Source organism: Calonectris borealis, chromosome 1, assembly GCF_964195595.1.
Source record: "Calonectris borealis chromosome 1, bCalBor7.hap1.2, whole genome shotgun sequence".
NCBI classification, from domain to species: domain Eukaryota; kingdom Metazoa; phylum Chordata; class Aves; order Procellariiformes; family Procellariidae; genus Calonectris; species Calonectris borealis.
Window position 1 is genome coordinate 204,442,896 of NC_134312.1, and position 14,463 is coordinate 204,457,358.

General features: G+C 41.7%; 1 protein-coding gene across 2 annotated transcripts in view; it reads left to right on the forward strand.

Moving 5' to 3' along the window:
• PDGFD (platelet derived growth factor D) overlaps positions 1 to 14,463 on the forward strand; it is a 146,360-nt gene that overhangs the window by 19,004 nt on the left and 112,893 nt on the right. The gene's annotated exons all lie outside the window — the stretch shown is intronic.

Consider the following 14,463-nt stretch of genomic DNA (forward strand, 5'->3'; position numbering starts at 1 on the left):
TATTGAATTCAAATAAAATTTAATTCTTTGGACAGTAGAAGTAATGCAACCTGATTTCTTAAGGCTTTGTACCTCATTGGTAGGCTGTGCTGTGAAATGTAGGCTGCATTTGAAACTTTTCCCAGTGTTAAGGCATACAGTAATGTTCTCCCTCTGGATTGCCTGCAGACCAATGAGGATGAGGCTCATGCTGCTTCCCTGCTCCCAGGGAGGCATTAATACAGTCTCTCTTCTCTCCGTTTTCCTGCCTGTCTTCAGAAAACTAACAACTGTAATACCTTTGAGGCTTTTATCCTCAATTTAGCCAACAGGTTCAATAGTTATTAGGGAAGCTCACAAATGGGAATACAGGCATAGAGCAAATTCACACTGGTGATATTACTGAGTGTGAAAGTATTAAAAAATAGATTTTGTGTATACCTAGAAGTCCATTGATGGAAGCAATACAACAGGGAATCAGGCCTCAGCGTTGCCTAGGCTCTCATCCCACTGGAGCGTGGGATAAAGCTAGCAGTGACTTCAATGGGAATAGAGTATTGAGAGCTTTCAGAAATCCCCATCCAGTCATATTTTTATTTCTCAGAGAGTTATAAGTATTTCAGATAGTAGAATTTAAACACATAAAGGAAGAAAGTCAGAGTCATAGGAAGTAGGGAATTCCTCTTCTTGAAAAAGAAGAGAAAAGGAATGTACCTTCTTGAAAATGGTAATAGTCAAAAGAAGTTAATGAAAGCAAGAGTCTGGAGAGATTCTGTGTCATTAAGAATGGACATAAGGTGTGTATATCTAAACTTGCCAGTAAGGTAGTTAATATGTAATTCCCATCTGAAAGTAGAACATGTGCGTAACACATATCGTGGATTGCAGACTGCATGGGAGAGTAGAGAGGTAAATCAGATTTTGGATATTAGACTGAGATTTATATCTTGGTAGGAACACCATGAGTCTCTAAGGTTTGTTTAGCATTGTGCAATGGCTCTGAATCCAAAACAATTGCAACTAGAAACTGAGTATTTTCTGGACATCCAATTACTGTTTCTGGTTCACACATACTGCATTTACAACACAAATACAACATCATAGTTCAGCGTGCCCCATTTCATCCTTTCCAAGAAAAGATCCCAGCCCATTCTTATTCAGCCCTTTACATTATTTTCTTCCAACTACTGGTGTTAAAAAAAGTATTTGCAAGCTTGGACTTTTGTCCCCCAAATAACTTGTAGTTTAAATGGTATAATTATTAATCAGTTGTCTTTTCAAAGTTAAGCTTGAAAAGCTTTAGATTCTGATACACCAAAAATCCAAACCTGAGAAAATGCAGACATGTCCGGTGGGGACTTTAAGTCTTGCTTCTTTGTCGTATAGCTGTGAGGCATCTTTTGTTTGGGTAAACAAACTGCAGAAAAAAATTATATAAGAGCTAGTAAATAGAAATGCTGAAGTGAGAGGGTATACAAATAACTCAGTACAGAAAAGCTAAGATGGGATTCTTTCTTTGACCCTCTTTGGGAATAGATGATGGAACCCAATTTAACTGAGAAACAGTGTTTCTGTAGAGGTCTTGTAAGGATTTATTTACACAATAAATTCACTTGCAAAAGTTCAAGTGGTAGAAGGCCTAATTGAGAATATTTCTAAAGGGTATTTGATTGCATCTAATGTGCGACAAATGGTTTAATAAGTTTTGAGCAATGCTAAGACACTTCTGGATTTGACCATAGGCCCTGGAAGATAATGACATTGCTAATGTCGTTTCCAACATGCAGAACTTGGCCCTGAATGAAACTGAATAGAAACTATCATTAAATTAACTAAATGTTTCTAGGACTATGAATCCAAATAGAATTTTAAAAATCTATAATCAAAAAGATGTTTTCTTTTGTTATCTAATATTACAAATTGCTTATGCCTATTATAGTTTTAAGTTGCCCTCTAAGGAGCTTGGTGCAAGTGCTATCAGAAGAAAGGTATCAGAGTGAATGACTGATGTGGCCTGTCCCAGCAGTTCCTACCAAGACATACAAACCAACAATCATAAGAATTCCTTCTTGGCTCTTATTATGGAGCTTAGATTAAACAGAAAAGCAAAGGCAGATGTGTAGAATATGTTGGAGATAATGATTTGGTCAAGCAGAGGCTCTTTGTCCTCTCCTGTGATTATTATCTGTTGACAAACTGAAAAAACTCACTTGGATGTGATCTGAACCAAAGGATCTCAGCATCGATCCTCTTTTGGTCTGAATAGCAGTCACTCTAGGGAAGGCTAATTCAGAATGAAGGAACTGAAGGTAATAATAGCATTTCATATCTTAAATTTAGTCTGCACCTTGAAGGCTTTTAACAGGTATTAAAAATAAAGCTAAGGTCCTCATTTCTCTTCCTGCATCTCTCCATATTTTCAGTTGACACCTTCATGAGGTTCACAACTATTAGATGGCTTTCCTCTCCTCCTCACTGGCTTGATCTTAAGAAATGATGAGAATTGTGGCTTAAATTTAGCAGTAAATGTAAACGTGTTTAGTCCTGGGAGTAGATTACTCAGTGTCCTTTACATTTTGCAATCCTGTGGTCTCTCTACTCTGAGCTACAGTCGACTTTCAGTGGGTTTTTTTGCCTACATACTGGAGTCTTCTCAGCTTGATTGTCCTCTCCCATTCTTTGACTAAATAATTTTCCTTATTCATACACCTAACTGTTTTTGTCCTTTATTTCTCTGTGTAGCTCATTCCTCTTTGTAGCCTTCAGCAGGGGTAAGTAGTGCCTCTTGCTACCCACAGTTTGTCTTTCACTTCTCACGCCTTTTTTTGTATGCTGTATTCTGCTAATTCAGCATTTTTTCTGAGGTCTGAATCTTTGCCTATTAACAGAGCTATATCTATCTTCCTGCTAGGCAATATTCCTAACATAATTCACTGCTCTTCACATTTCCTATTAAATCTTTTGCTAAAATTCATATATTTTATTCAATGTAAAATATGTGCTGTTGCTTCACCTCCGTCCTTTTTTAGCTTACACTGCAGCTGGAAGGGCTGCCTCAGTCCAAGTCCCTGTATACAGGTCAAGTGAGCTCCATCTTAAAAATAGTATATTCTGTGCTACTGCTGGTACTACTCGGTGGCCATACCAAAGCTGCTGAGCAACCTTCCTATAATTCTGGCTGTGATTTGGCTGTGCCAAGTTTATGCCTGTTTGCTCCCAGACAAACTCTGTCCTCTAGCTTGGGTGGTTCTCTGTCTTTGGAATTAACTCATTGGTGTGTTTATAGAAAGTGATCGTGTACGTGTAGATAAACTGACCCTTGCTAATAGGAAGGTGTTCCTGTTCCCTTCTGGAATGCAGAACTAGCACACGGGTCTCCAGTTTTAGCACATGAACGCTATATTGCTGTACAAGCAGTGGCAGCGTATTAAGAGTGGTTGAAAACTAATAGAGAGGACAGATAAATTAGGTTTTGGGTGCTAAGTTATGAAAATGCTTTTCTGAGTGACAATAAGTTGTTTTGTGAGCAGTGAACCAGCAAAGATTGGTTTCTTAAAGGTTTTTAATCTTTGTGGTGAGAGCCAGTATGGATTCCCGGATGCCTGATAAGAGTGCTCCCATTCTGCAACTTTTTCCTGAGTGGTGTCATTAAGAGAGTCCCTTTTTCTAGCTGGCCTCCTGTTTTCTCTTAACTTGTAGAAATACTATATCTTGCAACCTCTCTTCCTATCTCAGATTGGTTCCAATTAGCTCCAAGGTTAAAAATCCAGTAGTGGGGATTGGCAAGCAGACATGTAGACTCAGTGTGTTCAATTGGGAAACCAACTCTAAAACTCTATTTGCCTGTAAATGTGCTGATTCGATATAAGATCACTTTGTATCTTGAATGTTATTATGCATGCTTCAAGCATAGTATAAGTATTAAATTATAGCTCACCAAGTGCAAGTTTCACATGCTTAAAAATATTAAGATAGTTTGATGAAAAATATATGTGACTAAAGTATTTATGTGGAAACAGTTTAAAGGCCAGTCTCATGCCTATGTAAAGGACTAGCTTTGTCTATTTACCATGGTCCTTTGCAGACAGTGGAGATAATGTTGATATTCTGGCAATATCAGGCATATACAACCCATTGAGGTGGTTAAGTGTCAGAGCCCTAAAGCTTTGCACCTCTTGAATTTTATGTTGGCTTCAGTGGAAGAAAGTGGGCAAGACCATTTGACTCTCATGATATACTGGGTATTAAATACTTAGCAGAATTCTCCATCAGAGTATGTCCCACCTTCCAACACCCATTTTTGAACCTCTTTTTTTTAAGAGCCTTACTTTTTGACTCTTAAATCAAGACAATGCTCAAGGATGTACTTCCATCCCATTGATTTCAGTAGCATTAAGCTTCTTTGTGTCCATACATGTACATTGTAAACAAAGGTCTGATTGCAAAAGTTATGTGAACCAGTTGCCTAAAGGTGAAAATCTGCTTCCAAGATACACTGTCAAATCTTCATACTTAGGAGATCACAGAGTGTGCTGCTACGTGCCAGCAACTGGAGCAAAGGGGGCTCTTGGCAAAAGTTTCATGTCGCTGCAGGGTGAAACGTGACCAATATTTGCATTTGTTCAGAGTAACCTAATATGTTTGGTATTATTAATCTTTGGGTTTTTTTTTTTGTAGTGAGAGGTGCATTGTGATCTGAGAATGAATAAGGCTAACATAAATTGTACAATAAAAGAAGCATGAATACTTTTTTAGGGTGGAAAGACTGAGGAATCTTTCTCGTACACTGAAGGCTACTTGCACTCCATCTGCCTATTATCATTATTCCCATTGTGGTTCGTGATCACCATGTGGATATTGAGTTGAAAAACTGATCTCACCATCTCTCTCAGCTCTGAACAAAGGCTGCATTTTTTGAGTCTTCAAGACCTTTCTCTTGCTTCATGCCACTGTAGCTTGAATGATTTCAGTAGAAGTCAGATGCTACAAAGAAATGGCCTGATGCGTTAGGTCTGTAATGCTGACAGTGGCCTTTCAAATAATGCCATTGTGGTGGACTTAAAATATTGTTATAAACACAGGTTTATTTATCCCAGGGTAGTTATTCTGCAAGAGGAGTTCCTGCAGAACTTGTAAGCAAGTTTTAGACCAGAAGAAACCACTAGATTTATTCTGGCATTCTTCATTAAGCAGATTATAATATTTCACCACATGATTACTTCATTGCAGTGACACATTTCTGATTAAGTTTAGAGCAAATTTTTGTTTCATTACTTAAAAATCCTATTTTTCAACGCTTGAACTTGCTAGAATCCGTTGTTAAGTTATTCCATTGGTTCAGAGTTTAATTTGATCTCATTTTAAGTCTGAATTTGTCTAGACTTGTCTTTGAACTGTAGCAGCTTGCTGTGCCTCAAATATAAATATTTGCAATAATGGCAATGGGAACAGAAGATGTGTACTGGCTAAGAAAATTTTCAATATGTGAATTTGCTCTAGTGTGAAAGATTACTCCCAGCTTTTTAAGGCAATAAGACAAGCTTGTTCTTTATGTCAGTTTTATACAGTTTTGTCATCTATGTGACTGACCAGAATTCAGATTTTTCAAGATAACTTTCCACTTTATTAATAAACTTTAAAATATGATGTAATATGAAATCAAGTACCCCTCCTATACCTATGTGAGGTATATCCTAGGATGATTTCCAGACTCAGAGCAGCTTATGATCTACTGGTGAGAAGCATGATCATAACACAGCTGCTTTGCCAAAAGTACGTTCTTCGCATTATATCTTGGACTCTCCAGTGAAGGTTGTTGTTATGAACAAAATTTCTCCCCCTGCCACTGTGCTGAGTCTGTTCCTTTCCATTTGGGAGAACTGTGGAATTATCTATTTTCCAGCTGGTAAAAGGGGATCTGTATTCCTGTCTTCCACTTGCTAAGGCGTGTTGTGTTCCCTCTGACTTCTTCTCCCCTCTGTCCTCCTTACTGCTGAAGAAACTCTCACATAAAACTTTGGAAGTGTAGACCTTTGTGATTCATGCTTATCAGTCCCCAGAAACCTGCATTGCTGTGGGACAGCGGCAGATCCACAGTTGTTTAAGCCATGGGCTCTGGAGGACATGATTTTATGTGTAAAGCCTTTTTTTCTTTTCTCCTATCATGAACAGAGCTCTGTAAGTTTTGTTCGGAGAGTATCTACCCCTCTCTCCAGCGTGGTCATCCTTCAGGTTTGGTGTGGCTTCATGAATCATAACCACTCTCTGAGCCGTTGGCTCTTGCTTAACAAAAGCTTGGGGTTGTGGTAGAGTACAGGATGTCGTTCTGGAAAAAGGACATTGTGAACTTAACTGGAAATTGTATTAATGTATTAATTGTTTTAATGAAGCTTTCAAAGAACAAGAAAGTACTCCAGAAAGCTTGAGACTCCTGCAGATTTTGGAAAGAGTTAATATAAAATAATTTCTCAAAAAAAGAGCAGATTGTGGAGGTGGCAAGCTTTCTGGTGGGAGAATATTTCCAGCATTGCCTAACATGCCAGTGACACAGTGAAATTTTGGCAGAGATCTCTCTGTGTGCAATGTTAAATATTATGCTGGAAAATAGTAGCATGTGTTGTCAATTAGTGATTACAGGAGAAATGCTGATGAAATAGTGTGCCAGAAAGGATGAAAAATAGAAAATGATATCATCTTCTTTATAGGGAGATTGAGTGGAATGCAGACTTGCAGGGGGTTCAAAGGCACATACATGCGCAGGTGTTCCCTGAAGCCACCTTACAGCTATTTTTTTTGTCCTCGTTGAAGAATGTCCAACTGAAGTGGGACACTTCAACTACCCCAATATCTGTTGGAGGAACAACACGGCAGGGCATAAGCAATCTGGGAGGTTCCTGGAATGTGTCAATGATAACTTCCTTCTCTGAGTGGTAGAGCAGCCGATGAGGAGCGTGCTATGCTGGGCCTTGTTCTCACCAACAAGGAGGGGCTGGTGGGGAATGTGAGGCTCAAGGACAGCCTTGGCTGCAGTCACCATGAAATGGTGGAGTTCGAGATCCTTAGGGCACCGAGGAGGGCGCACAGCAAGCTCACTACCCTGGAATTCAGGAGAGTGGACTTTGGCCTCTTCAGGGATCTGCTTGGTAGAGTGTGATGGGACAAAGCCCTGGAGGGAAGAGGGGCCCAAGAAAGCTGGTTAATGCAAGGATCAGCTCCTCCAAGCTCAGGAGCGATGCATCCCAACAAAGAGGAAATCGGGCAAAAACGCCAGGAGGCCTGCATGGATGAACAAGGAGCTCCTGGACACACTCAAACACAAAAAGGAAGCCTACAGAGGGTGGAAGCAAGGATGAGTAGCCTGGGAGGAGTACAGAGAAGTTGCCGAGCAGCCAGGGATCAGGCTAGGAAAGCTAAAGCCCTGATAGAATTAAATCTGGCCAGAGATGTCAAGAGCAATAAGAAAAGATTCTATAGGTATGTCAGGGATAAAAGGAAGATGAGGGAAAATGTGGACCCTCTCCAGAATGAAACGGGAGACCTGGTTACCCGGGATACAGAGAAGACGGAGGTATTCAATGACTTTTTTGCCTCGGTCTTCACTGGCGAGTGCTCCAGCCTCACTGCCCAAGCAGCGGAAGGCAAAGGCAGGGACTGGGAAAATGAAGAGCCGCCCACTGTAGGAGAAGATCAGGTTTGAGACCATCTAAGGAACCTGAAGGTGCACAAGTCCATGGGACCCAATGAGATCCATCCGCGGGTCCTGAGGGAACTGGCAGATGAAGTTGCTAAGCCACTATCCATCGTGTTTGAGAAGTCATGCCAGTCTGATGAAGTTCCCGCTGACTGAAAAGGGGAAACATAACCCCCATTTTAAAAAAGGGAAAAAAGGAAGACCCAGGGAACTATAGGCCAGTCAGTCTCACCTCTGGGTACCTGGGAAGATCATGGAGCAGATCCTCCTGGAAGCTATGCTGAGGCACATGGAGGACAGGGAGGTGATTCAAGACAGCCAGCATGGCTTCACCAAGGGCAAGTCCTACCTGACCAACCTAGTGGCCTTCTATGATGGAGTAACTACATCAGTGGACATGGGAAGGGCTACAGATGTTGTCTATCTGGACCTCGGTCCCCCTCACAGTCCCCCCCAACATCCTTCTCTCTAAACTGGAGAGGTATGGATTTGATGGGTGGACTGTTCAGTGGGTGAGGAATTGGTTGGATGGATGCATCCAGAGGGTAGTGGTCAATGGCTCAATGTCCAAATGGAGGTCGGTGATGAGTGGTGTCCCTCGGGGGTCCGTATTGGGACCGGTACTGTTTAATATCTTCATCAATGACATAGTGGGACCGAGTGCACGCTCAGCAAGTTTGCAGATGACACCAAGCTGAGTAGTGTGGTTGACATGCCTGAGAGATGGGATGCCATCCAGAGGGACCTGGACAAGCTCGAGAAGCGGGCCCTTGTGAACCTCATGAGGTTCAACAAGGCCAAGTGCAGGGTCCTGTACCTGGATCGGGGCAACCCCTGGCATCAGTACAGGCTGGTGGATGAAGGGATTGAGAGCAGCCCTGTGGAGAAGGACTTGGGAGTACTGGTGGATGAAAAGCTGGACATGAGCGGGCAATGTGCGCTCGCACCAGGCGGCCAACCGTATCCTGGGCTGCATCAAAAGAAGCATGGCTAGCAGGTTGAGAGAGGTGATTCTGCCCCTCTACTCTGCTCTGGTGAGACCCCACCTGGAGTCCTGCATCCAGCTCTGGAGCCCTCAGCACAGGAAAGACATGGACCTCTTGGAACGGGTCCAGAGGAGGGCCACAAGAATGATTGGGGGCTGGAACACCTCTCCCATGAAGAAAGGCTGAGAGAGTTGGGTTGTTCAGCCTGGAGAAGAGAAGGCTTCGGGGAGACCTTATTGCAGCCTTTCAGTACTTAAAGGGGGCTTATAAGAAAGATGGCAGCAAACTTTTTAGCAGAGCCTGTTGCGACAGGACAAGGGGGAATGGTTTTAAACTAAAAGAGGGTACATTTAGACTAGAAGTTTTTTACAATGAGGGTGGTGAAACACAGGCACAGGTTGCCCAGAGAGGTGGTAGATGCCCCATCCCTGGAAACATTCAAGGTCAGGTTGGACGGGGCTCTGAGCAACCTGATCTAGTTGAAGATGTCCCATGGCAGGGTGGTTGGACTAGATGACCTTTAAAGGTCTCTTCCAGCTATTCTATGATTCTATGATTCTGTGATTCTAAGTGGAGCAGAGTTGGTGACACCTCTGGATTCATCTCACGTAATGATTAAAGCAGTGTGTATGTGAAGCTGGTCATCTGGGTTCTGTCTGTCTGTCTGTAGGCAATGAACAATGACAGGCTCATCCTGAGAAGTCTTTACCCCATCTTAGACCGATGTTAAGGCAAGGTGATATTAATCCCCTCTGCTCTCCTGTTTTTTTTAGCTAACCTTGTGACTGTCCTGTAGGACAGGTTTTGCGCAACAGAAGTTTGCATCTCCGTAACTATTAGCATTTCAGAGCACGCTAGCTGTTTCTAAATTTCCATTCAATGAAAAACGTTGGTTAGGGCATTTCCTTGATCTATGACTTGTGTTCTTCCTTGTTTTCCTTATTTTATTTGCCCTAGTCCCTGGGGAGTATATATTAGTTTACATTACTTTTTCTACTTCATTTCTGTCTCTTTGTAAATTAATATGCGTTATTAATTTACATCATGCGTTGCTCTGAAGAGCTTGTAGCACATCCTAAATGTTGCACAACTGGGACCAAAAATGGCCAAGATGGAGGAAAGCATGGAAAAGCTGAAAGCTACCATGAGCTGCCAATTTCTGTGTTTGTTTCTTGTTGCTAGAGAGGAGTTAATATATTTAATATATGATAGAAAAGTCTATGAAAGGACAGAGAGTAGAGGCTGCATGAGAAATGAAAAAGAAATGGGAATCCAAAATATTTATTGAGAGCCTGCTTCCCCCGCAAAAAATAAGATTAATGAGATTAAATTTGCCTTTCTTTGTAATTTAGCGGAAGTGACTCAGGTGCCTTAACTCTTGCACAGCACAGGCCAGAGAAAATCATGCAGCAAAAGTGGGTTAATGTGAGTGGTAGCTGAGGCTGCACAGTGGAATGAAGGGACTAAAGTAGGTGTGATCACGAGTGACCTCACCACTTTTTTCCTTTAAAAGTTCTAGCTCCTGGTTGTGCAATCTGGCAACTTCCAGATGATATTTTTTGTGTGGCGTAGGTAAGAATATGAGAGATGGGTATTGTCAAATAAAATGTATCTAACTGTATTTGGTGCACTGCTTACTTGAGGTTAAACCAAAAGTGAAGCCATCCCAAAGACCTATAATGTCTTCCTTCTATATTAGCATAAAATTAAGCATGTTGTGTATGTTATATGTATTTTAGAAATATTTTGAGAGAGTTTGAAAATGTCCAGTGTCATTTTATGTATTCCCGCTTGTAAAAAGAACAGCATTAAGCTGAATGAATAATGGGGGGGGAGGAGAATGAAACAACATCATCACTTTCCATAATCCATTACTATCATTTCATTAATCAGATGCATCAGTTGGGAAATGTTAACTAGACAGTTCTCTTCTGTTCTAATGTTGTCATGCAGATACTGAAATATAAGATAGGAGTGAAGCAATGGACAAAGCACATGTCAATATAATGTTTAGACTTCAACATCATGGATTTTTTTTTTTAATATTACATATTTATACAAAATCTGATCTTAGAAATTTTATAGATGTCTTGGGAAAAAATGAACCAGTTCTATTTTCTGTATTCTTATGCACTATAAATAGGTTGGACTGATTAATGAGTCATAGTAAATAAATTAATGACCCTTTTCATTGATAAAGCATAAAGAAGATGAACTAATAATAACTAAGCAAATAAACATAAAATAAGTGGGTTTTGAGAGCATATGATGAAAAGAACAACCCTCAGATCTGGCAGTTCAGCAACTCAGCCTTTTTTTACTTCATCATCATCATCATAATGGTTTTTTGTGGTGTTTTCTTTTTTTCTTCCAACTTTCTCTAATTTAGGTCTCCCTTTTACACTACATTCAGTTTATCTCTGCCTTTATCCTCACTGTCCTCATTCATTTCTTGTGTCCATTTGCTGTGGTTTAACCCCAGCCGGCAACTAAGGCCCACCCAGCCGCTCGCTCACTCCCCCCCGGTGGGATGGGGGAGAGAATCGGAAGAGTAAAAGTGAGAAAACTCATGGGTTGAGATAAAGACAGTTTAAAGGTAAAGCAAAAGGCGCATACACAAGCAAAGCGAAAAAAGGAATTCACTTCCCATCGGCAGACAGGTGTTCAGCCATCTCCAGGAAAGCAGGGCTCCATCATGCGTAACGGTTACTTGGGAAGACAAATGCCATCACTCCGAACGTCCCCCCCTTCCTTCTTCTTCCCCCAGCTTTATATGCTGAGCATGACGTCATATGGTGTGGAATATCCCGTTGGCCAGTTGGGGTCAGCTGTCCCAGCTGTGTCCCCGCCAAGCTTCTTGTGCACCCCCAGCCTCCTCGCTGGTGGGGTGGGGTGAGGAGCAGAAAAGGCCTTGACTCTGTGTAAGCGCTGCTCAGCAGTAACGAAAACATCCCTGTGTTATCAACACTGTTTCCAGCCCAAATCCAAAACACAGCCCCATACTAGCTGCTGTGAAGAAAGTTAACTCCATCCCACCCAAAACCAGCACACCATTCCTCGCCCACTCCTGTGTTTCTCTTTCCTTCACATCCTTACAAGAGCTATACTGCAATGTCAATGGATGAAACAGAGTTGGATTAAAGTAATTCTTTTACCTTTTTTCCTGAGGAGAGTGGACTGACCTTTCATTTAGAGGTGTCTGTCTTAGTTGCTGGTCTACTACCATTCTGTAGTGTGGATATATTTCCTTCCATGTACTGATGACAATAGCAAATGGCAGCATTCAGCAGAAGGTCCCAGAGGTCAGGAGACAATGAGCTGGGGAGGGAGGAACAGCCTGTGCCACAGCTGGGCTTGGCGAGAGAAAAGCAGCATCGGGAACTGAGCGGGAGCCTAGGGGAGCTCCTTTACGTGCAGTTGCACGGGAGATGCACCTGGCTGTTGGCAGCTTGAGATGCCAGCTCCAGTCAGTGCCAGGGCTGGGGGGATCTCTGCTGGGCAGAGGATTTGCTTCTGCACCCCATCTCCTACAGTCTGATGTTCGTGTGCTAGGAAATTTCACTGAAGGTAGGTTTTGTTTAAAATACTCAAAGTTCCCTAAATGGCTGCTGCAGCAACACTCGTTCTGTGAGTAATAGATGTGCCTTTTGACATCATTCAGTGACACTGCAGCTGTTCAATTGTCTTCTTTCCTTTTGCATAAAGGAGGGGAGATTTCAGTGCCTCAGGGACGAATGTGAACATTTCTCTGTCTTATCCTTATTGATTTCCTGTTATAACTTGTAGCATAATAGTGATAATAGCTTGAGCGCACTGGTTTTCTCAGCAATAAACCATGTGATAAACTACTGGTCCTTTTGTCTCTTAATTTGCCCTGTTGGCAGCCACATTAAGGCTTTTTACATAGCACAGTGATAGTTTTATTACTTTATTCAATTAAAACAGCAGACAACCTGAGTGAAGGATGGAGGTACAATGTAGTTCACATCTCATGCCCAGAAAATGTGGTGTCCGGACCTGGATATTGATTCTTACACACACACCGTCAGCTTTGGTTCTGTGCTTGGTCATTCCAGCCCTTGTGACTACAGAGGAAGACCAGACATTTAATTTAGACTTGGTAGGTAGCTTCAGATGGCTTATCCCAGCTAGTAAGCACATTTATCCTTGACTGCAGGGACTGCATTCATGTCTACCCAATGTAATTTTGGACTACCTTGATTATACATTGCCACCAGCATAAGTATAGAGCTCCGGATAGGTGGGTGAGCTTGCCCAAGGAGCTGGGCATATGCTTTGGTAGTTAGTTCATCCTAAGCTGTATGCTGCTGCACCTGTACTGTTACAGCTATCCAGATTTAGGTAGTTTAAAGATAATGCAGTGCTTTCCACGAGCTGCTATTGCTGCAGACCGTGGTATAGTCATGTCCACGTTCTCCACTTTCTGAGATGAGATCCATCTGGAAAACACTGGATATGTAATATCTCATCTCTGGAAGTTTGTGAAACCTGGCTTGTATCCATATAAACTTAATATCGTGTCTTTGAAGCTAGTACTACATAAAAGCTGAGTATAATTGCCTATGTCATCAGTTATTCCATCTCACCCTCAAGGCTGTGTACTGTTTTAATATGGTATTTTAATACAGAGATTTTTTTAAAAAATGTCAGGTTGCTGTGCTAGAAGCTGTAACAGGTACCTCTTTGAACAAGTTCCGAAAGAAATAGGGGTTTTCATATTTTTCTTTTGGGTTTGTTAAATGAGACTAACTGATGATATGTAGCATATTTCATGTTTAAGACATATATTACATTAGCTAATTAGTTGCCTCAAACTGCTTGCAAGTTGGTGACTGCAGAAGGAGAACAGGCCTTGCCCAGGGCCATAAAGGGAGTCGGTGCCTAATACAAAGTAGTTCCTGGCTTTCCTGCTGCAGTCTCTTGCACGCAGAGAGGTTATTTTCAGTTGTGCAAAGACTGCAATAACACAAGGGTTGGACCGAAGAATATAAAAATCAGACGAAATCTAGAGACCTTTTCTCTGCTACACTCTTCCAACTTTCAGTAATCAATACTATAGAGACTTGCTGAGCCATAGTTTGCATCCAAACCATGATTTTTACAGTTTGTGATGAATCCATCCTCTACAAATGTCTAATCCTTTTTTGAACTCATGTAAACTGTTAGCCTCTTCCGTATCCTGTAACAGGGAGCTCCACGAGGTAATTTGAGTTTGGAAAGTTTGGAAAGTTTGGAAACTTTCATTTTGCTGGCTGTTAAAGTGCTGCTTGTATTCCACAATATCCATTTTCTTCACTGGAATGCGACTTCCATCCTGCCCCTGTGCAGAGGGTATGAGGTCTTGGAGAGCGGAGCTTGGGGTGCCTGACCGTGCTTGTGCACGTGGTGACCGTCCTTCTGCCTCTCCCAAGCCAAATAGCCCATGACTGGAGTGACTAGCCTCTCCACTTGAGATTCCCTGGCTATAGGAAAGTTAAGGAATATCCTCTTCATTTTAACGTCAGCCCAGCCATTTCCTGGCCTTCTTTCTTTTGGCAGAAAAAGCTGTCATTGGCACTTTTGCTGACTTTCTGGAAGGAGACTGTATTCAATGAAGTGTCTGACCTTCCCCACAACCTCTGTGTTGCAAACATGCTGTACCCTTTTCAGCCTAGGATTGGAAAAGCATTTAATCCTTAAACCCATCAGACAGTTATTTCAGTTAGTTTTAATAACCCTCCCTAAACCTACTTACTCCTGCTAATTAAAAAAGAGAAAATTAAAGTCACATATAAACAATCTTAATAC